Source organism: Neovison vison, chromosome 11, assembly GCF_020171115.1.
Source record: "Neovison vison isolate M4711 chromosome 11, ASM_NN_V1, whole genome shotgun sequence".
Classification (NCBI taxonomy): Eukaryota; Metazoa; Chordata; class Mammalia; order Carnivora; family Mustelidae; genus Neogale; species Neogale vison.
This window is the reverse complement of record NC_058101.1, coordinates 93,281,763-93,305,670: the sequence shown is the minus strand read 5'-3', so window position 1 is coordinate 93,305,670 and position 23,908 is coordinate 93,281,763. Positions and strand designations below refer to the sequence as shown.

General features: G+C 35.5%; 1 pseudogene; it reads left to right on the top strand.

The window, feature by feature from the left end:
- The first annotated feature begins 2,005 nt into the window (after positions 1-2,005).
- Positions 2,006-2,112, top strand: LOC122890595 (annotated as a pseudogene).
- Positions 2,113-23,908: the final 21,796 nt, after the last annotated feature.

The window sequence follows — 23,908 nt, the reverse complement described above, 5'->3', positions numbered from 1 at the left end:
ATTAGCTCATAAAGCTGACAGAGTTTAGGAAATTAAGAAAACAGAAACAAAGTGAAATTAAGCTCTAAATACCATAATCAATATTATAATTCAAGGAACAGTTAGGTTGCAGTGTCACAGAGGACAAACCTGGAGCAGCTGGAACCAACAATGCTGCTGGATACAACTGCTGGCACCACTGGAGGCCCTCAACATTCCTTCCTGTAGGATCTGCTCTGGTCAGTGAATCATATATCCTCCCTCCCAGTCATCTGAAAATGGAGTCCATGAATCTTAGTTACCAATTCCTTTCTGGCTAGAAAAAGTTCATAGATAGATGCCAAATAGATAAATAGATAGATAAATGATAGGCAATAGATAAAATTTAATCACAATGGATATTCAATGAGAACCTTTCCAAACAAAAAGAAATATAAAAATAAAAAATTTCAAAAAATAAATAAATAAATAAATAAATAAAAAATAAAAAATTTCATTTGCAAGTAACAGAACAAAAACTTCCAGTATAACTACATCATAAGGCTAAAACATACAATTTTTCATTGCAATTACTTCTCTGATAGATTTCAGCTTCTCTTTTAATGCCTGACTCTGGAAGGGATTTCTGACTTATTGATTCATCCACAGAGAAAGTGACTAAAATATCCTTAAATAATTAAAAGCTGAAATCTAATTCCCGAAAATTAATAGGTTGACTCGTATTTCTCCCACTTTTATTGAACCACATTTGATACGGAGTTCTGTGATCCTTTGGCCTAAAGTAATCATAACACGGTAGCTGGCAATTTGACAGGACACAACACAAGCTGACAACCACTCCTCAAACAAGCATAGACTGTGTTTCCAGTGCTAAGTGGAACTTGAGATTTTAAATTAAAAGATATTTTAACATAGATTCATATACACACACACACACACACACACACACACACATAGGCTATAGTTACAAAATCAGCTTTATTTTACCTGAACCCAAAACTCCTGATGTCCAGAAGGCAGACTTTTTTAAGAAACATATTATGGCTTTACATCCTTGAATCCTAACAGGCTTAGAAATAACATACTGAGACTAATTTAGTATTGGCTTGTCTCATTGGTACAGAAAATTATGACAATTAAAATAAAGGAGGAAATTGCTATAAATACAGAATTCTTACTGCTATATTTATTTGCCAAGTTGGATAAAAGTATGCATGAGTTGGGGCGCCTGGGTGGCTCAGTGGGTTAAAGCCTCTGCCTCAGGTCATGATCTCAGGGTCCTGGGATCGAGCCCCCTATCGGGCTTTCTGCACAGCGAGGAGCCTGTTTCCTCCTCTCTCTCTGCCTGCCTCTCTGCCTACTTGTGACCTCTCTCTCTCTGTGTGTTGAATAAATAAATAAAATCTTAAAAAAAAGGATGCATGAGTGTATGCATGTGTGCATGACTGTATAATAACACACACTTCTATGCAAAATCATAAGTATATTACAAAAGCATTACATTATTTATTTAGTAAGGACGATGTTGATTTGCTCATGAGCATTATTTGGAGAAATAGAATTAACATTATGCTTGATTTTACAGAATGAGAAACACATACATAAATTCTTAATGAAACATATTTAATGACGAGCACCTGGGTGGGTCAGTTGGTTAAGCGACTGCCTTCGGCTCAGGTCATGATCCTGGAGTCCTGGTATCAAGCCCCCCATCAGGCTACCTGCTCGGCAGGGAGTCTGCTTCTCCCTCTGACTTTTCTCCTCTCATGCTCTCTCTCTCATTCTCAGTCTTTCTCTCAAATAAATAAATAAAATCTTTTTTTTTTTAAAGAAACATATTTAATGACAAATAAAATCAGATACAGCATCACTGTTTTTAATCAGTTAAAATACTGACCCAATTTAATAGTGTCAACTTGATTAAAATAGCAATTGTCAGTGTATTTTTAATATATTGTTTTTCAGTATTATATCTTCTTAGGAAATTAAGAAGAAAAATACGCTTTTTAATTATCTCTTCAAATCCATTGCTTCTCGGCCTTTTGGCTAAGATCAAGTGTAATTATCTCTTCAAATTCAAATTAATTAATAGGAGAAACTATCCTAAAGTTAGAGTCATTAACTGAAACCTTTATTACACCTCTACGATGTGAGAACATCTCACAAAGACGACTCTGTGTAAGGAGGAACCTAAACATTTTATAGGATAGATTGAAGAAGGTCAATAAATTTTGGCTTTGTTCTATTTTGAAAATTGTTCACTACTGGAAATTTGCAGGGTATGGAAAAACTGAGGTTGTGTTAATCACAAAATTGGATGCAAGATAATTAAGGCTGGGGCTGTTAATTTACCCTATAATGAGTAATGAATATTTGTTGAAAAAGTGAATGAATAACCACTGGTTAGCCATTTGGGTTTAGCAAGAGGATAGGGAGAAAAAGATAAAAGCTAAAGCCTCAGTAGAGTCACTGGAAATTTTTCATCATTTTGAAAAAATCAAAATTTCTTACCAAATGCAACTCAAATATTTCTTTCCATATTTTTAATTTCGGTAAACCATGATGCACTCAACATTCAAGTATCAGTTAAATTCATATACACTAACAATGAACATTCTGAAAAGGAAAGAAAAAATCATTTTTTATATCATCAAAAAGATATAACAGTTAAGAATAAGTGTAGCCAAGAAGGTGAAATATCTCAACACTGGAAAGTGTAAAGCATTATTAAAAAAAAAAAAATTGAACAAAGCACAAATGAGAGGAAAAATATCTTGTGTTCATTAATATATACACACACATTAGTAGTAACAAAATATCCATTCTACCTATAGAAATCTACAGAGTCAGTGCAATCCCTATCAAAACTCCAATGGCATTTTTCACAAAGGTAGCCAAACCATCCTAAAATTTATATGGAACCATGAAAGGCTCTGAACAGCTGAAACAATCTTATGCAAGAATAAAAAAAATCTGGAGCTTCATGTTTTCTGGTTTCAAACTGTTTTACAAAGCTATAGTAATCAAAAAAGTATAGTACTGACATAGAAAAGAACACATTAAAAAAAAAAAGAAAAGAAAAGAAAGAAATGAACACATAAACAAATGGGACAAAATAATGAGCCCCAACATAAACCCACACATATGTGGTCAAATGATATTTGACTAAAGTGCCAAGAATACAAAATGGGGAAAGGATAGACTCTTCAATAAATACATTAAGAAAACTGGAAAACCACTTGCAAAAGACTGAAATCGAGCCCTTATCTTATACCTTATATAAAAATCAACTTAAAATAGATTAAATATTTAAATGTAAAACTTTAAATCATAAAACTTCTAGATGAAAAAATAAGGAAAAGCTTCTTGACATTGGTCTTGGCAATGAACTTCATGACACTAAAAGCACAAAAATAAACAACTGGGACTGCTCCAAACTAAAAAGACTGTACAGCAAAAGAAACAATCAACAAAATGAGAAAACAGCCTATAAAGTAGGAGAAAATATTTACAAATTATATATCTAATAAAGGGCCAATATTGAAAATAAATAAGGAATTCCTACAATTCAATAATTAAAAAAATAAAAATAAATGGACATTTGGATATCTTCGAAGAAGGCATACAAATGACCAATAGCTATATGAAAATATGCTCATCATTACTAATAACCAGAGCAATGCAAATCAAAACCACAATGAGATATCACCTCAGACTTGCTAGAAGGCTATTACTAAAAAGCTAAAAGTTAAGAAGTGTTGTGAGGATGTAGAGCAAAAACAACTTGGGTGGGGCACCTGGGTGGCTCAGTGGGTTAAGCAGCTGCCTTCGGCTCAGGTCATGATCTCAGGGTCCTGGGATCGAGTCCCGCATCGGGCTCTCTGCTCAGCAGGGAGCCTGCTTCCCTCTCTCTCTCTCTGCCTGCCTTTCCGTCTACTTGTGATTTCTCTGTCAAATAAATAAATAAAATCTTTAAAAAAAAAAAAAAACCAACTTGGGTATATTATTGGTGGAAATGTAAATTGGTGCAGCCATCTTGGAAAATAGTACAGAAGGTCCTTAAAAAATAAAAAATAGAACTATCATATTTTCCAGCAATCCCACTTCTGAGTATTTATTCAAAAGAATTGTAACCAGATTTCAAAAAGATACGCACACTCTCATGCTCACTGCAGCATGATTCACAATAGCCAGGATACAGAAAATAAATAAATAAATAAATAAATAAATAAATAAATAATATCTGTTGACAGATAAATAGATAAAAAATATTTGGTAGATATGTACAGTGGAATAGTATTCAACCTTAAAAAAGAAGGAGAAGAGGGGTAGGGTTATGGACATTGCGGGGGTATGTCCTTTTGGGTAAATTGGAAGGTGAGGTGAACCATGAGAGACTATGGACTCTGAAAAACAATCTGAAGGGTTTGAAGTGGCGGGGGGTGGGGTGGGTGGGAGGTTGGGGTACCAGGTGGTGGGTACTATAGAGGGCACAGCTTGCATGGAGCACTGGGTGTGGTGAAAAAATAATGAATACTGTTTTTCTGAAAATAAATAAATTGGAAAAAAAAAAAAGAAAGAGGAAAAAAAAAAGAAGGAACATCATTATAGTAGGTGAAATATCTAGACATGAAAGACAAGTACTGCAATACCTTACTTGTATGTGAAATCTAAAACTCACAGATTCACAGAAGCAAAGTAAAATGTTGGTTTCCAGGGGGCTCCAGCAAAGGGGAATCAGGAGATGATGGTCAAAGACTACAAAGTTTTAGTTACATAAAACAAAGTTCTTGCGATCTACCATAGGACATAGTGCCTATAGCTAACAATACTTTGTCGTATAATTAAGATTGGCTAAGCAGGTTTTAAATGTCTTTTTTCTAGAAAAAGATGTTTTAAATGTCTTACCACACACACAAAAATAATGATAATAATAAAAAGGGGGCAGGAGGAAACGTTTCGATGTGATGAATGTTTACGGACTTGATGGTGACAAAGGATAGCAGAATATGCCACCCTGAACGACGACTGTATGAGTTCAGAACATGCCACACCAGAGCACGACACTTTCGTATACTGACTCTTTTGAGCTGTGACACTTGAAAAACAGCAAAGGCAGGAAAACATGTTCTCTGAACCCTGCTTATCTGCCTAATGACAGATTCTCCAAAAGAAACCCAATTCTTATAAATTCCTTCCTTGGGAATTCCATCAACCAGGGAAAATGAGCCCTTATCACATGAGAGGAGACTAGGCATTGACAGCACTGCTCAAACTACCACAAGTCATGGTACCTCCCATCTGTCCTTCTCAGAGTTCATTCATCTTCCCTAGAAACCATTTACTCTTCCCTAAGACATCAACCCAGCCTCCTTTCCCTATTAAAATGGTATTGAATCCTGATTTTTATGCCCCTTCATGGAAGTTACTAATTTTTCTCTGAGTATCTCCCAATATACATGAGTCATACATGATAATAAACTGCTGTTTGTTTTTCTCTTGTTAATCTTTTACTTCATAAGGTTCCACTAAAAACTCAGAAAGGTAGAGGGAGAATTATTTTTCCTCCTCTAGAGTAGTGATGATTTTACTGTTCCTTACTCATTGTCAAACTCATTGATTTTTATACATGAAATTTGTATAGCTTTTCACATATCAATTATACCTCGATAAAATAGTTAATAGATTATAACAATGTAATGGGTTTTAAGGCTTTTATGTTGCGTGAACTTAAATATGCATTCCAGGTAGAATAAAAAAAATTACTTTTTGACCAAGATATGACTTTAAAATTTTGTAGTGGTGTTTAAAAGAAAAAAATATAAGAACCTATAAACACTCATGCTCCATTTCCGAAAACGGAGGCTGATCCTTATCATACTCAGTAAACAGTCTAAGGGCCAAGAGCAAACCTGAATCATTAATATAATCCCCTTCAGCCCTCCTAACCATAATTTATAACATAGCATTTTGCATATAACTGATTGTTCTGTAAATATTTATAAGTAAATTATTAAAATGTAAAGAAGAGTAAGTATGTGAGACCTTGGGCAGAATGTAAAAATGGGTATATAGCAAATTTGAAGAAGAGATAGTCACAGATTACAGGAGAGTCCATGGCATTGTAGTAAGAACAGATGGACACATATTTTTTCCCCCAGTAGAAAGGAGACCAAGAATAAGTTTTCTTATTGTGGTATCACAGAAACTCACATACACATATTCATATGTTGAAACTATGTATTTATTATTTCACATATGATAAAATAATTCTACATGTATTACTAATTTTGATGACTATAATAATCTTATGTAGCAGGACAGATAGCCACTCCTTATATATACAAATCCTGTTAATATCATTTCTTCAAAGGATCCTTTTTTTTTTGGCTTTACCTTACAAACAAGATTTTTCCCTCCCTTTGTGTAACTTTGCAATATACTACAAAGATTTTTATTACAGTAATTTTAATATTTTATTTAAATTAGTTTATTATTACATGCTCTATCACTGTATGTCTCTTGGATATAGAAGATCGGCCTTAAACTATTTTTTAACATGACTGGTTCACTTTATGCTGAATAAATGAGGTAATGTTTGCTAAAAAAATGAATGAAGAGGGAAATTATTTTTTCTCCGCTGAAGTTAAAGCAATAATTTCAGCTTATAGTTAGCAGAATAGGTATGGGCATCCAAAAAAATAGGAAGGTTTAAATAGAATGCTCTACATTTATAAAAATAAATTAAGGGAAAGTAAAAGAGACAAGTATAACAAAGAACATGTGCAATTTCTGCTAGTGTGGATTAGATAGTATGTCTCTATTAATACTTCCTTACATAGGCTATATATGGTTTCCCTTCAGTAAAACACAAGAAATTTTATTTTAGACCTAGTGATAGAGAAGAGATTTGGATTAAAGACAGACTTTGACCAAAAAGGGGATAAAAGTGGTAATGTGTATGTTTCCTTTGACTCACCATAAATAACATTTGAGCAGCTTAGAATAAGGAATGAGGGCTTCACACTCTCTGAGCTTCAAAAGGAAGACAAGATGAGCCTTAATGCAGGGTGTTTAGCTAACTGTCTCTGACAACAGCTGGTCAAGAAGCCCTTCTCCAGTGACAACTCCAGATCATTCTGACCCTTCAAGGATGGAAAGTCCCCAGAACTTTGAGAAGTGGCTTTCCTGATAACATTTCAGGATGGCAAGTAGCTGCAGTAAAATGTCTATAAGCACCCAGGGAAGCAGGTGAGGGAAAGTAGAAGCTGAAGTAAGACAGCAATACCAGAGTAACACAGCTCGAGGACTGCAGTTCATAAATTCACAAATAGGTGTGTGTGTGAAGAGCTCTTCTGAGACACCAGAAATAAGTACAGGACACTAAAGGGGAGAGCTTGCTCACACCATTACACAGGTCAGGGCCATCAAACCAACAGTCATTTGAGTGAACAAGTAATGGAATTGCCAGGCAATTTTGAAGACCCAACTGAAATTGGAAATCATAAATCTGCCCCACCTGGCAGAGTTATGTAGTTCTCTCCAGCAAAGCTTAGGAGGGGGAAAAAGCTTTTGATAAGAAAGATCCAGTTTGGGAGTATGTTTAAATGAAAGCAGCAGAGAACAGAACAAAAAGAGAATTGAAGATACATGTGACCCGAATGGCCAGTCATGATATGAATTTAGCTAGAAAAATTAAGTCAAGAAGCAAATGATAATCTAAAAACATTTCGATGAACTTAAAGACTGAAGTGAATGAAAAAAAAAAGTATTTAGTGGAGGTAAATATTTGTTATCGGATAGAGCAATTTTAAATAATAGTTTAGAATGCAGTTCAGCTCGGGAGATAAATCATGACTGTGGCCTGAGGCACAGTTTACTGAAGAAAAATACAATGAAAATTACTGCCTCAGAACACATTAAGATTAAGTGAGGAAACTCAAGTTACTCAGGATAAACAGAATGGAAATAGAATAAAACAATGTGCCAATGTTATTTTGCCCTCAGAACACCAGGTTCTACCTGCATGTGGAAGAGGTATTGACTAAGAGAAACTACTCCTGACTATTCTAAAACAATTCCAAAATCCCCTTCATTTAAACCAGTAAATTTTTTTATGTACTACAGTGTGGTATAATTGCTTATGTCATGGGCTACCTTCAGGGCAGTACAGATACCTGGGATTTTTTCAGACCTTGTTATTGGCAGGATATGCTGCTTTTAATGGGAGGCAAGGGAAGACAGAGAGTGCAGAGGATCAGTGAGATGGAAGTGCTACCTTTGATCTGTTCACTTCACTAGTTGGAAATCAGCTGGTCCACATAACTAACAGCTGGGACACATGACATAGTCATGTCCTCTAAGAAAAACACTCTCGTGTGTCTGCTTTACTATATACTTCACTTCTGGTCACAAATGTGTCTGCTTACCCCACACAAAGCAAATCTGTGACACCAGGTCACAGTTCTACTACAATCTGCTTCAGTTCTGACACCTTGAGTTAGCCTCAGAATCCATAAATTATGGGCTCAGTCCCACAAGACTGTTCTCTTTTCCAGGTTCACACACCAATCCCAAGTCCAAGTTGTTCCCTGTGCTTCTGACTGCTGGCTATAAATCAAAGGTTCCCACAGCCCTCCCTCCAGGTACCATTAATTTGCTAGAGCAGCCCAGAGGGCTCAGGAAAATAATTTACTTACTAGATTACTAGTTCATTATAAACGGATTAAACTCAGGAACAGACTGATGTAAAATATGCAATAGAGTAAGGTGTGTGGAGAGGAGCGCAGATCACCTCCACATGTTCATCAAACCCAAGAGCTCTCTGAGCTGTCCTTCTGGGTTTTTATGAAGACTTCGTCATGTAGGCATGATTGATTAACTCACTGACATTTTTTTTTTTAATTTTTAAATGAACATATATTGTATTATTTGCTTCTGGGGTACAGGTCTGTGAATCATCAGTCTTAACACAATTCACAGTACTCACCACAGCACATACCATCCCCATGTCTATCACCCCGCCACCCCATCACTCCCTCCCACCCGCTCCCTCCAGCAACCCTCAGTTTGCTTCCTGAGATTAAGAGTCTCTTATGGTTTTTCTCCCTCCCAGGTCCCATCTTGTTTCATTTTTCCCCTCCCTTCACAACCCCCCTCCCCAGCCAGGCCTCTCAGATTCCTCATATCACTCACTGGCATTTGTGACAGAAGTCAATCTCCAGTCCCTTTTCTCTTCCCAGGGATGAGGGGAGTAGGTGGGACTAAAAGTTCCACCTCTCTAATCTCTGTTTGTTGCCCTTAAAACCAACACCCACCCTTAGCGGCTTTCTAAGAGTCACCTTGTTAACATTAACTCATAATAAGGACTTGTTATGAATAACAAAAGATTCTTATTTTAATCATCAACAATGATTTAAGCCCATTAAATACAATAAATTCATTTGAAATTTTGGCCCTGCTGATTTTATTTTAATATGTATATACCAGACACAATTATTATTTCCACCTTCTAAGTCAACAGATCATTAGGAATTCCCCATGAGTCCAAGATACTCATGGTTAAGCATTCAGTTTCTACCATGGCCCAAGAGCAGGTCAGAGGTTGTTGCTAAAAATCAAACAATTAATTAAAGAAGAATGCATGATTTTTTTCTTCTAAACTTAGAGGTCGGCACTATAATATTTGTATTAAGATTTTCCAGAGGCTCCATAGAAAAATTCCTATTTCACACAGACAATTTGAATAAATCTCGTTGAATGTGGACATAAGGTCTATGTGTAATATTTCCTTAAGACATCCCTGCAGACCTTATCTTGTTGCAGACTGCATTCACAAATGGAAGTATTGTGGCCTATTTGGTAAATGGGTCAGAGTAGTACATTCAAATGGGCCATATTTTTGCCTTCAGTATCCAAAAAATTTTACCAACTTTATGCAGTAGCTTGTCTTGTCTCATCATGTTCTAGACCACTAGATTCCCAGAGGTTTCACTAAGGTAACTGTCTTCTGAATTTTCCAGCATTTATCTTCTATTTTCTGGTTCATATATATCTTGACAAGGCATCTACTTGCAAGGTTTTACTCATCAGGACCAATTAGCTTAATGTCATCAGTATTACAGACAAGACTAGTTTTACGTGAAATGCCAGTGTGATGTTCTGTGAAATGTTCAGATGATGGGAATCTGAAAATCTTTGTAAGGGAGGGATCAGGAGAATTGACTGGGAAGACATACTGCTATTTGCCAGGTAAAAGGAAATGGCTTCCAGTACAATTCATATAGAGAGAAATCACTTACTGTCCCATAGTTGAATAATATAGCTGTGAGGGTCCATGCTATATTTATATCGGGAACTGTAGCTGTAACTAGAGTCACAACATAAATAGATTACAATAATTCATAGCCATTTTTCAAGATCAGTCCTTTTTCTATATCAGCCAAAGAGACAAGTTAAATAGGATTATGATAGTCATGCCCACCCCTTAAATCTTTCAGATCATTAATGGTGGCATTCATCTCTGCAATATCCTGAGGAATGACATATTGTTCTAATAGATTAAGAGAATCAAAACAAAGATCCATTTAATCTCTTTGCCACTATATGCTCTTATTATGACTGGTTAACTATCATGGCATTTTGATTATCTAGAATTGGTATCATTTCAGAGCTACTGCCAATCTACAATGTCTGCCCTTTTGGGTTATTTTGCCTTATTGATTTCTAATATACCTCGGTAAGTGACTCTAAGTCCCTTTAGAAAAGACTAAGAGAAAGAAATTTTTGGCTGAATAACAGAATATTTTCAGAAGCAAAAGGGGACTCCTATTTTATTCATAAGCCTCTGAATTTGTGAACTGTCTCATATCTAGGAATACTTTGAAGAGCAACTCTATTATTGTTAAAAACTAAAAATTCTGTTCAAAAATTAAAGAGCTTTTCTGCTTACAAAAATCAAGTAAGATTTTAGTAAAAGGCCCATATATTTCTTTTCTATAGATAATATGATATAAAGGTCAATGACAAAGGTCTCTGACAGTAAAAACATTCTTATCATGACTGAATATATGTCAATTATGTAACTAGGCTCACTTTGTCACTGTCATACATCCCAGGATCCTGCTTCCATTGAATTCAGGAACCCTAGTTTAATGACACAATTATCACAATCATTTTGTCATGAAGACAATCTCACAGCGCTCTCAAGGATGTTAGAGCTTCCTTTACTAAGGTATTTTTCACACATTACTGGTTTGGGAGTGCCCATAGTAAAAGTATATGCGAGCAGCTCTTACATAAGAAATACACACTGATCCTTCTTTTTTTTCTATTTAATTTAATTTTTTTCAGTGTTCCAAGATTCATTGTTTATATACCACACCCTGGGCTCCATGCAATACATGCCCTCCTTAATACTCACCACCAGGCCTTCCCAACCTCGCCCACCACTCCCCTCCAAAACTCTCAGTTTGTTTCTCAGAGTCCACAGTCTGTCATGGTTCATCTCCCCTTCCAATTTTCCCCAACTCACTTCTCCACTGCATCTCCCAATGTCCTCTATGTCATTCTTTATGCTCCACAAGTAGGTGAAACCACATGACAGTTGATTCTCTCTGCTTGACTTATTTCACTCAGCATAATCTCCTCCAGTCTCCTCTGTGTTGATACAAAAGTTGGATATTCATCCTTTCTGATGGAGGCATAATATTCCATTGTATATATGGACCCTTTCTTCTTCTTCTTTTTTTTTTTTTTTAAAGATTTTATTTATTTATTTGAGAGAGATAGACAGTGAGAGAGAGCATGAGCGAGGAGAAGGTCAGAGAGCGAAGCAGACTTCCCATGGAGCTGGGAGCCTGATGTGGGACTCGATCCCGGGAATCCAGGATCACGCCCTGAGCCGGAGGCAGTCGTCCAACCAACTGCGCCACCCAGGCGTCCCTGGACCCTTTCTTCTTTATCCATTCATCTGTTGAAGGGCATCTTGGTTCCTTCCACAGTTTGGCTATTGTGGTCAATGAACATTGGGGTACAGTACTGTTTACTACATCTGTATCTTCAGGGTAACTACCCAATAGGGAAATTGCAGGGTCATAGGGAAGCTCTATTTTTAAATCTTAAGGAATCTCCATGCTGTTTTCCAAAATGGCTGCACCAACTTGCATTCCCACCAACAATGGAAGAGGGTTCCCCTTTCTCCACATCCTCTGCAACACATGTTGTTTACTGTCTTAATGTTGGCCATTATAATTGGTGTAAGGTGGTATCTCAATATGGTTTTGATTTGAATATCCCTGATGGCTAATGATGATGAACATTTTTTTATGTGTCTGTTAACCATTTGTATGTCTTCTTTGGTGAGGTGTCTGTTCATGTCTTCTGCCCCCCCCTCCTTTTTGATGTGATTATCTATTTTGTGTGTGTTGAGTTTGAGGAGTTCTTTATAGATCTTGGATATCAGCCCTTTGTAGGGTCATTCACAAATTATCTTCTCCCATTCTGTGGGTTTCCTCTTTGTTTTGTTGACCATTTCCTTTGCTGTGCAGAAACTTTTGATCTTGATAAAGTCCCAAAAGTTCATTTTCACTTTTGTTTCCTTTGCCTTTGGAGACATGTCTTTTTTTTTTTAATTTTTATTTATTTATTTATTTATTTGACAGACAGAGATCACAAGTAGACAGAGAGGCAGGCAGACAGAGAGAGAGGAGGAAGCAGGCTCCCTGCTGAGCAGAGAGCCTGATGCGGGGCTTGATCCCAGGACCCTGGGATCATGACCTGAGCCGAAGGCAGAGGCTTTAACCCACTGAGCCACCCAGGTGCCCCTGGAGATGTGTCTTGAAAGAAGTTTCTGTGGCAGATGTCAAAGAGGTCATTGCCTATGTTCTCCTCTAGAATTTTGATAGATTCCTGCCTCACGCTGATCCTTCTATCTATATCTGTAGCTATCTAACTTTATAACATAAAAAAAAAAAAAAAAAAAAAATTTCTGAAATTTAGTATTTAATTTTCATCTGGTAACATCTATCTTTGTGTCCACTTTCAGTCAACCAAACAAGGAAACCGAAAGGGACACTATCAACTTGCTTAAGTTGATACATTAAATATGGAATTTCTGTTACTGTACCATAGACACATAGCAAATAAGCTTTTCCCAATCCAACATTTCTATTCCACCCTGATCCAACTGGTAGAGGCCTTCAGTGCAGAGTTCTCTAGGTTTTGCTATGTAAATTACCACTATCTTGAAATTCTTTTAGTGTGTATGCAACTTTCTACAGGCCATATTTTGCATTTTACTCCTTGGGGATGCAGGACTCTGTCTACTTTAGAAGCAATGAAAAGTGGTGGGAGTAGCTTCTGAAGAGCAATCCCATGCATAGCATGGGAGGACATTTAGGCAAATGAAAGCAAGCAGTTTAGATGGAGGGTGAAGTACTCTTGTTACTGACAAAGAAGCTCATAGATTTTAAACATTCACTATCCTAAGTTTCATTTGCGCATTTTGAATAAATGTATCATAGTGAAGTGCCTTGGAGGCTATATGTACAGATTAAGAAGTGATCAATTGTGTAGCAGGAATGAACTGGGGGGTTACAACATCTGCTCATGCAACTTTCTTGTGCTTCTAATACTTGCTTAACTTCAAAATTATAAGAACATTTCCCACAGTGATTGAATATTTTTTAAATTCAAGTATACTTAATCTACAACATTGTATTAACTTCAGGTGTACAATACAGTGATTTAATAATCTATATATAACTCAGTGCTCACTATTATAAGTATACTCTTAATCTCCTTCACCGATTCCACCATCCACCTCCCTTTTGGCAACCACTAATTTGTTCTCTGTATTTAAGATTCTGTTTTTGTTTGTTTGTTTGTTTGTTTTTAGTTTGTCTCTTTTTTCTTCATTCATTTGTTTTATTTTTTTTTGAATTCCACATATGAAATCTTGGTGAAATTTGATTCAATTTGAATAAAGTCATATGGTATTTTCTTTTTTGTCTACCTTATTTCACTTAGAGTTGTGCCCTCTATGTCTATCTATGTTGTTGCAAATGGCAAGATTTCATTCTTATTTATGGCTAAGCAGTACTCCATTTTATATATATATATGAAATGGAATATATATAGCACAACCATAAATACACACTATGTTGACTTTGATATAAACAAACTTATAGCAGCCATCAGCTCAAGGTTGTAATTACTGTGTATGTATATGAATATTCTTTATCAGAATATCCAAACTTGCTATACAATATCAGAAGAAAGGAAAGAGTTTTCTTTTTTTTTTTTTTTTTTAAGATTTTATTTATTTATTTGACAGACAGAGATTACAAGTAGGCAGAGAGGCAGGCAGAGAGAGAGAGGAGGAAGCAGGCTCCCTGCTGAGCAGAGAGCCCGATGCGGGCCTCGATCCCAGGACCCTGAGATCATGACCTGAGCCGAAGGCAGCGGCTTAACGCACTGAGCCACCCAGGCACCCAGGAAAGAGTTTTCTTATCTCCAGAGTTATAATGAGGAAAATTTGAAGGGAAAGGGGAGGGTAGCTGGACTCCTAGGAAGTAAAAACATTCTCTATTTATCAAATGGGAAGATGATGCCAAGGCTCACTGATTAAATACATTCTTATATCCTTTAAGCTTTCTTATACTAGTTATTATTGTTATTTTGGCTTAGCAGAGTAAATAAAAAGGGAGAAACACACACACATGTACACACACACACACACACACACACACACAGGAACTCAGTCTTTCTGTATGTCATGTACCCTGAGTGGACATATTGGAATGAATTTGAGGAGTGGTACAAAATTGGATTATTGTTACATAATATGGGAAGTTCATATCTGTATTTCAAATTTTTTTTTCTGAAGAGAATGTCTTATTGATAAACTGCTATTATTTGAGTTTCATTTAAATAGCAATATTGCAAAATAATTTTAATATTTAAAAGGAAACCATTTTCCCCCTAAAATTGTCTAATATGAACAAATTATGTCAGTTTCTATAAAATAGATTAATTTATAACTTTTTTTTATAAATAAGGATACTTTGAAAGTGTGTCATTTGTTTATTTTGAACAGGTTCTATTATGTGCTGTCAGCAACTCAAAACTCTAAGAATAAAATACACAGATATATAATGGGAACATCTGCTAATATACCAGCTATCAGACAAAACAATTGCAAAATCAATGTGAAAGGGGCTCAATCACTGAGATCAAAAGATATGACGTATTTTCAAGGAATTAATTTTATTTAATTAGTTTTATCAGATCAAGATGTCTTCAAATGTATAACTCCTAAAAAAGGGAGCTTTTTTTTGTTTGTTTGTTTTATGTTCACAATACAAGTTGACAAGTTATCTTATAGACATTTAAATGTATCCCATTTATTTGTGTGTGTGTGTGTGTGTGTGTGTGTGTATGTGTATCTCCCAGATATTTCCAAAGAAGTAGCAAAGATAATTATGCTCATTGGGGTCTAGTTGATACAAGGTCAGAAAATATTGATTTAGGGATGCCTTGGTAGCTCAGTCATTAAGCGTCTGCCTTTGCCTCAAGTCTCGGTCCCCGGGTCCTGGCACTGAGTGGGCATCAGGCTCCTTGCTCAGCAGGAAGCCTGCTTCTCCTTCTGCCTGCTGTTCCCCCAGCTTGTGTGCTCTCCCTCTCTCTCTGACAAATAAAAAAATTGATTTAAGTTATAAACGTATTTTTAATTACTAATAGTTTTCACACATTATTTTTTCACACATCTCCCATTGGAGATGATTTTTCAATGGTTAAGCATTTTATCTCCTTTCTGGATGACTCTATTTAATTTTTGTGAATTATATTTCCTCTACTATTTCAAGTATATTTTTATATTTTGTTTTTGTTTCAGAGAATTGTCTAAAACTAAACTAATTGACAAAAAATGTTAAGAAGTTGTTCTTAACATTTATATTTATATTAATATATTTATATTAATATTTCCAGTGTCATTTAAGATATTTTAGAACTATTTAAGAAACAATTTATATCTTCTTATGTATTTTTATTTTAAGATAAAATTTATATTCCATTAATTTTTTTTACATTATGTATTTAAACATGTTTTTAACATTTTCTATGCATTTTTATACTATAATTATGGGGCTTTTTGAGTACTGTTTTAAGTATAATTTCTAGCACCCCATTTCATTAGTGCTACAATTTAAAACAATTTTTGTCTTTTAAGAATTGAAGGTATAGAGAGAAGTATATGTAATCTCAGCAACATGTTTAGTTGCAGATAATTGAACCTATTCCTAAGAAAGAACATGTATAAACTTTGAAAGCACCTCCATCCCCAGAGTTTACAAAAAAAAAAGCTTATAAAAAAATGAGAAATACTTAAGGTTGCATGAAATTTGCAACATCATCTCTCAAGGTAAAAATTATAAAAAACTTGAAACCTGTGTTTTTGAAGTGTCACTTTTGACCAAATTACTATTTTTGAACAATTAATCTTTATGATCAATACAGCAAATCAACTAGTGTTTTCACAATTATTTTACTTATATTTAAATACAGTAGTTCTATATTTGCTAATGGCAGTTCTGAATTACAGTCACCAGGAAATAAAATGCTGTGCATGGTGATTACTCATAAAATTACTTTTTTCTTATCCATTAGGTGTGTGGTGCAGCAGTACCTCAGAACACATATCAGTATAATTTATACAATATACACTTTTATCCAATTCAAATGTTTAATTTTGGGACGCCTGGGTGGCTCAGTGGGTTAAGCCTCTGCCTTCGGCTCAGGTCATGATCCCAGGATTCTGGGATTGAGTCCTGTATCGGGCTCTCTGCTCAGCGGGGAGTGTGTTTCCTCCTCTCTCTCTGCCTGCCTCTCTGCCTACTTGTGATTTCTCTCTCTGTGTGTTGAATAAATAAAAATCTTTAAAAAAAAATAAAAAGTTTAATATCCCATGAACAGAAAAGATAGAAAAAACTAATATTCATTTCCCTGTTTTAGGAAAAGAAATAATTATATCCATGTTTACTGAATTTTTTATTTATCTTAAAACTTCTTTCTTTTTTAATACTGAAGTTTTAAAAAATACCCCCAAAGTATGAATTAACTTTCTGGTAATTATTTGTTCACCTCATTATATAAAGCATAATTTACTATAATATTTACAAAAATAGTATGCCAAGTAGTAACTTTTAAAAGACAGTATTTCTAGTGAAACTGTTTGATAAATTTTCTTGCTCACTTATCCCACTTGGATATGCAGAGCCTTAAGTTAAGGGGGCTTTGCAATAAAATAATACTGAATAAAGACAATTTTTCTTCCCATCAGCAAACTCTCTTTCTGCTCTTCCTTCCACATTTCTTCTTCCCCCTTTTTTCCCTCCTATTCCCCATAAGCTGAGTTTTAGTACTTCAATGATAAAAACACATTTAGAAATACATTGTCTTAAGAACACACTTGCATAACAAAGCAATATCTTAGTATAAATCGTTTCAAATTCTAAGCTTACATTGTCATTTTCAATGTTTAAGTAGTATCAACTTCAAAGGAAATTCCTTTATAATCATCCTATTAACATCATTTGGTAATAAAGGTTGTAATAAATGCTATCATTCAGTGGTAATATGAAAATTATTAAAATGAATTCTTGAAACCATATTTAGAAAGTTAAAGAAATAGGGGCACTTGGGTAGCTCAGTGGTTAAGCATCTGCTTTAGGCTCAGGTCATGAACTCAGTATTCTGGGATCCAGCTCTGGATCAGGCTCCCTGGTCATCGGGGGTTCTGCTCCTCCCTGTCCCTCTGCCCCTCCCCCTGTTCAAGTTCTTTCTCTTTATCTCAAATAAATAAATAAATAAAACATTTTAGAAAAGAAAGTAAAAGAAACGAAAATTAGAACAGACTAAAAACTCTTTGAAGAAACAATATTTTATTTATTTATTTATTTATTTGACAGAGAGAGAGTGAGAGATCACAAGCAGGCAGGCAGAGAGAGAGGGGGAAGCAGGCTCCCCACTGAGCAGAGAGCCTGATGCGGGGCTTGATCCTAGGACCCTGAGATCATGACCTGAGCTGAAGGGAGAGGCTTAACCCTCTGAGTCACCCAGGCGCCCCAGAAACAATACTTCTAAGTAAAGAAAGCAAGACAAATTATGAAGAGAACTAAAACTTGTGGATACCTGATCAGACTAATTTAGTGCTTGACTCATGGACTGTGATTAATGCTTTGGTTGAATGGTCAGTGACTTGAAAGGAACATGGTTGGACAATTGGTGATAAGGAAATTTGGAGAAGAGATATGTATATATTCCTCCCTGGATGGGCAAAAATGAACACATTTGGGTCTGAGGTGAATGTTTATCAAAGATTCACCTCAGCAGAGGAGCAGATAAAAATTAAATGGATCCAACTGTTGGATGGATACTGGTCAGCTTCTTTATCCCAATATCATTCAAGGGCTCATGAACAAAGCAGCTATAGTGGCAAGGATGAAGGTTATACACAGGTTCCACAATATGGACTTCCACTCACCAAGGCTGTTCTGGCTACAGTCAAAGCTGAATGCTCAATCAGCCAGAAGCAGACACCAACACATATATGGCACCATTGCCCAGGATAAACAGCCTGGAGGCAGGTTGATTAAATCAGACCACTCCTAGCATGGAAGGGGTAGCATTTTTTTTTTTTTTTTTTCCTGGAATAGAACTTGTCTAGATGTGGATTTGACTTCCCTACATGGCTTGCTTCCACTAAAACTGCCATGTGGATTTAACAGAATGCCTTTTCCATTATCATGGTATTCCACATAGCATTGAATTTGATCAAAGAATTTATTTCACCAAAAGAACTACAACAATGGACCCATGCTCATGGAATTCACTGGCTTACCATGTCCTCCACCATTCTGAAACTGCTGTTTTGTTTTTTTGCTTTTGTTTTTGTTTTTTAACATTTTATTTATTCATTTGAGAGAGAGATACAGAGAGAGAAAGAGAGAGAGAATGAGCAGGGGGAGAGGCAGCGGGAGAGGGAAAAGCAGCCTCTTCACTGAGTCAGAATCCCAGTGTGGGGCTCGATCCCAGGAGCCCCAGATCATGACCTGAGCCAAAGATGATGTTTAACTATCTGAGCCACTCAGCCACTCCTTGAAATGGCTGGTTAGATAGAAGAGTGGAATGGCTTTTGAAGACTCAATTACAGCCTCAGCTTGGTGCCAATAGCTTGCAGAGCTAGAGCAAAGTTCTTGAGAAGGTCATATGTGTTCTGAATTAGTATCCAACATACCAAACTCTTTCTTCCATAGCCAAGATTCACGAGTCCAGGAATCAAAGAGTAGAATTTGGAGAGGGACCATTCACTATTACTACTAATTCCCACTAGCAAGATTTTTTTTTTTTTCTTTTTGTCCTCATGACTTTATGCTCTGCTGGACTAATGGTCTTATTTCCAGAGAAAGGAATACTTTTGTCAGAAGACCAACAAGTACTCCTTGAACCCGTAGTTAAAACTGACCCTCATTCACTTTGGGCTCCTCATGCTTCTGAATGAACAGGCAAAGAAAGGAATTACTATGCTGGTTGGGATGATTGATACTGTCTATCCAGGGGAAATTGGACTACCAATGCACAATAGAAGGAAGGAATAATAATCTGGAATATGAGATTCCTTAGGATACCTTTTAGTATTACCAAGCCTTGTGATTACAGCTAATGTAGAACTACAATAATTCTATCTGGGAAAGACTATTAATGATATAGCTCCTTCAAGAATAAAGGTTTGGTTTACCCTGTCAGGTAAAGATCCATAACCAGCTGAGGTACTTGCTGAAGGCAAAGGAAATAAAGAATGAGTAGTGCAATGAGGTAGTTATAAATAGCCACCACAACTATGTGACCAGTGACATGAGGACTAAAATTGTCATGAATATTTCCTCCTTATTCTGCTATGGATATATATGTTCGAGGAAAAATTTTTTTTAATTTCCTCTATTATTCTCTTATCATGCAACATAACATGTATTGAGTTTATATTACAGTATTTCAGTATTGTTAATTTTACTTCATAATATACTCAAACATTTTACCTCCCAAGGAAGACTTCAGTGCATTGTCAATTTTACACAGGATAGTTGTATCACATGAGACAGAGTTTGACTGCATTATTGTCTTTTGAGATTACATATGTCTTTTTTTTTTTTTTTTTGAGATTACATATGTCTTAAAGACATTTGTATGGGTACCAGATTGACATGGGGGTGGACTTGTACTGGCAGTTTTATGTGTCAACTTGATCAGGACACTGGGTGCCCAAATATTTTCTTAAACATTTTTTCTAGGTGTGTCTGTGAGGAGATGTTTCTGGATGAGGTTAGCATTTGATTCAGTAGATTAAGTAATGTGAATTGCCCTCTTCAGTGTGGGTTGGCATTGTACAGTACCTTGAGGGACTGAATATATCATACTGGTTCTGTTTCTCTGGAGAGTTCTGACTAGTACATTGGCCCAAATTTATATTTAAACCTTCCTAACAGCTCTAAAATGGAATCATGTTGAAATTATATAAATAGAGCAAAGTAAAAGTAACAGCTAGATAAAAGGAAGTGACCAAAGTTAAGTAAGGGATGAATTCTGGTTCTTTCCTCAACTGTCTTCTACAGTATATAATCTATACTCTCTTTTTTTAGTATTTCACACACAATTTTTCTACTCTTCTAAATTTTCACTTTTCCAAAATGTAAAATTCAATGTTGCATTACATTCTGTGTCTAAACTATTTCAAACTGTGTTTTCTGTGCTACCAAACTATATACATACATTACGCACACACACACACACACACACACACACACACATTGTCCTTGTCTATTTCTAATAATTTGAACAATAACTGTAGTTTAACTACAGATTAGTCAAAGAATATCAATCTATTTTCAATTTAAGCAAGTCAGTTCTTACTTTGGACTTCAATTTTCTTACCTCTGAAATGGATAAATTTACCTCTGCTGTCTCTGAACTCTGAAATTTGATGAACCTGTAAAGGGATGAATAAAATATTTCTTTAAAGGTATATTACTTAAAGGGGAGCTGTGGATACAGGATATATGGCCCTTTTTGTAACATACTACATGTGACTGTTTTTAGCAGTTTTTTTAAAGTAGATTTTAATAAGCATATAAACAATAGCAGTTTGAATAAGATGTGTGTGTGTGTGCTCTAGTCTGTGAACTTCTTGGGTCTGTGGTTTGTTGTCTATTACTAATTTCAAGAATTATTGGTTATTTTTCATTAAAATTTTCTCCTCACCAGTTATTTTTTTCTACCTTTTTGAGATTTCAATTATACGTTTAATACAATTTGATATTTTCCCCTAGCTCTTAGATTCTATGATTTGTATGGATTTTGCTTTTTTTGCCATTTTTTTCTCATCTGACTTTCTTTTCTACGATTTTATTGACCTGTCTTCAAGTTCACTGGTTATTTCCTGGTTATGTCAAGTCTTTTGATGAGCCCTTAAAAAATAATTTTTCTTTTCTGTTACTATATTTTTAATTTCTTTCATTTCCATTTTATTCTTTCTTATAGTTTTCATCTTTTACTAGATTTACTGATAGGATGATGCATTTCTATCTACCTGATTAGAGCTTTTAGTAAGTTAATTGCATTATTTTAAAATTCACTTTCTGATAGCCTCAGTATATATATTTTATCTGAGTTTGGTTCTGTTCTTCTATGTCTTTTGATATAGTTTTGATACTTTTCTTGATATTTTTTATGCTTTATAATTATTTTTGTTGAAAATCAGACATGTCATTTAGTATATAGTAAAACCTGATATAAGTTGTTTCTATGTCCTGAAATAGGCAAACCTTTCCTTCTGCTAGACATTTAAAGTGGGAGTTGAGTTGATCCTGTGAACAGGTAAGTGTGGTTTGGATTTGTTTTTGTTCACAGCATTTCATAGGGTTCAAATTCCTATAAGGTGAAGTGAGTTAAAAGTGGAAACCGGTTTACCACTGTTTTCTCACTCTTTGCTCTACCCTCTACTTTTATGACACCCTTTGTGTTGTGCCTCAAAAAAGGTCTCTTATATGCCTCTAGGCATTATTTCAAGTTACTTTTTACTTTATGAGCTTTGTGAGCTTTGTGATGACTGTAGGAAGTGCTCTGGTATTCTGATTCAGCATCTATCTGAAGCAGTAACTGTGTTCTTAAAGGGAATTCCTAGAAATTTTGCTCTTTCTCCAATGCTAGTTATGATCCAAGCACATATACTTGCTCTGTCCTAGTGGAGACTTTTTTTTTTTTTTTTTCTCTTTCCTTTCCTCATTGCAGTAGGTTTTCATCAGTGTGTAAAGGCAGCGATGTTTGGTGCCCTCTCCTAGACATGTAAGGGTTTTGTTTGCTTGTTTAGTGTAAGAGATTGGGGAAATGGATCTGGGCAGATTCTCTGCCTTTACTAAAGCCACTGCTACTTCCATTCCATGCCTTCAACACAAGGTAATCTTTCTGAGGTTTCACAGTGATGTTTTTTAATATTATTACTGAAGTATAATTGACATACAATGTCATATTAGTTTCAGGTGTACAGCATACTGATTCAACAATTCTATACATTACTCACTGCTCACCACAAGTGTAGTACCACCTGTAAACATACAACATTACTGTTACTGACTACATTCCCTATGCTATACTTTCATTTCTGTGACTTATTTATTTTACAGCTGTAAGTTTGGACTTCTTCATCCCCTTTGCCTATTTCACCCATTGAAGCCCTCCCCTCTGGTAAACACCAGTTTCTTCTCCATATTTGTGAGTTTATTTCTGTTTTCATTTGTTTGTTTATTTGTTCTGTTTTTAGATTCCACAATTGATGTGAATTCAAAAGTTTGGTTTTTTTGATTTTTGTTTTTTTTCTTTCTGTCTTATGTTACTTAGCACTCTAGGTGCATTCATGTTGTCACAAATGACAAGCTTTCATACTTTTTAGGGCTGAGTAATATTTCATTTTATGTATTTATAAGTATATATATTATACATATCACATTTTTTAAAAGATTTTATTTATTTATTTGACAGAGAGAGACCACAAGTAGGCAGAGAGGCAGGCAGAGAGAGAGAGAGAGGAGGAAGCAGGCTCCCCGCTGAGCAGAGAGCCCGATGCGGGACTCGATCCCACGACCCTGAGATCGTGACCTGAGCTGAAGGCAGCGGCTTAACCCACTGAGCCACCCAGGCGCCCCCACATGTTTTTAATTTATGCATTTATCAATCAAACTTGGGCTACTTTCATATTTTGGTTATTGTGAATAATACTGTAGTAAATCTAGGGGTGCGTGTATCTTTTTGACTTAGGGTTTTTAGTTTTTTTTGGAGTGGGTAAACACAACCTGGTGAAATTATTGAATCATATATATTATTTCTATTTTTAAGTTTTTGAAGAAACTCCATTCTTTTTTCCACAATTGATTGTACCATTTTATATCCCTACCAACAGTGCACAAGTAGACTTCCCTTTTCCCCACATCCTCACCAAAACTTGTTATTTCTTATCTTTTTGATACTAGACATTACAACAGGTATGAGGTGATATCACACCCTGATTTTGATTTGTATTTCTTTGATGATGAGTGATGCTGAGCATCTTTTCATATATATGTCTGTTGGCCATCTGGATGTCTTTGGAAAAATATCTGTTCATGTCATCTACCCATTTTTAATTGGAATTTTTGGTGCCGAGTTGTATGTTTCTTTATACATTGTACATTTTAACCCCTTACAGATATATCATTTGCAAATATCTTCTCCTAACTGGTAGGTTGCCTTTTTGTTTTAATGATGCTTTTCTTTGCTGTGCACACAGTGATTTTTCTTTAAGGACCTTGTGTAATCTAGGGAGAGATGCCTGCATAATACA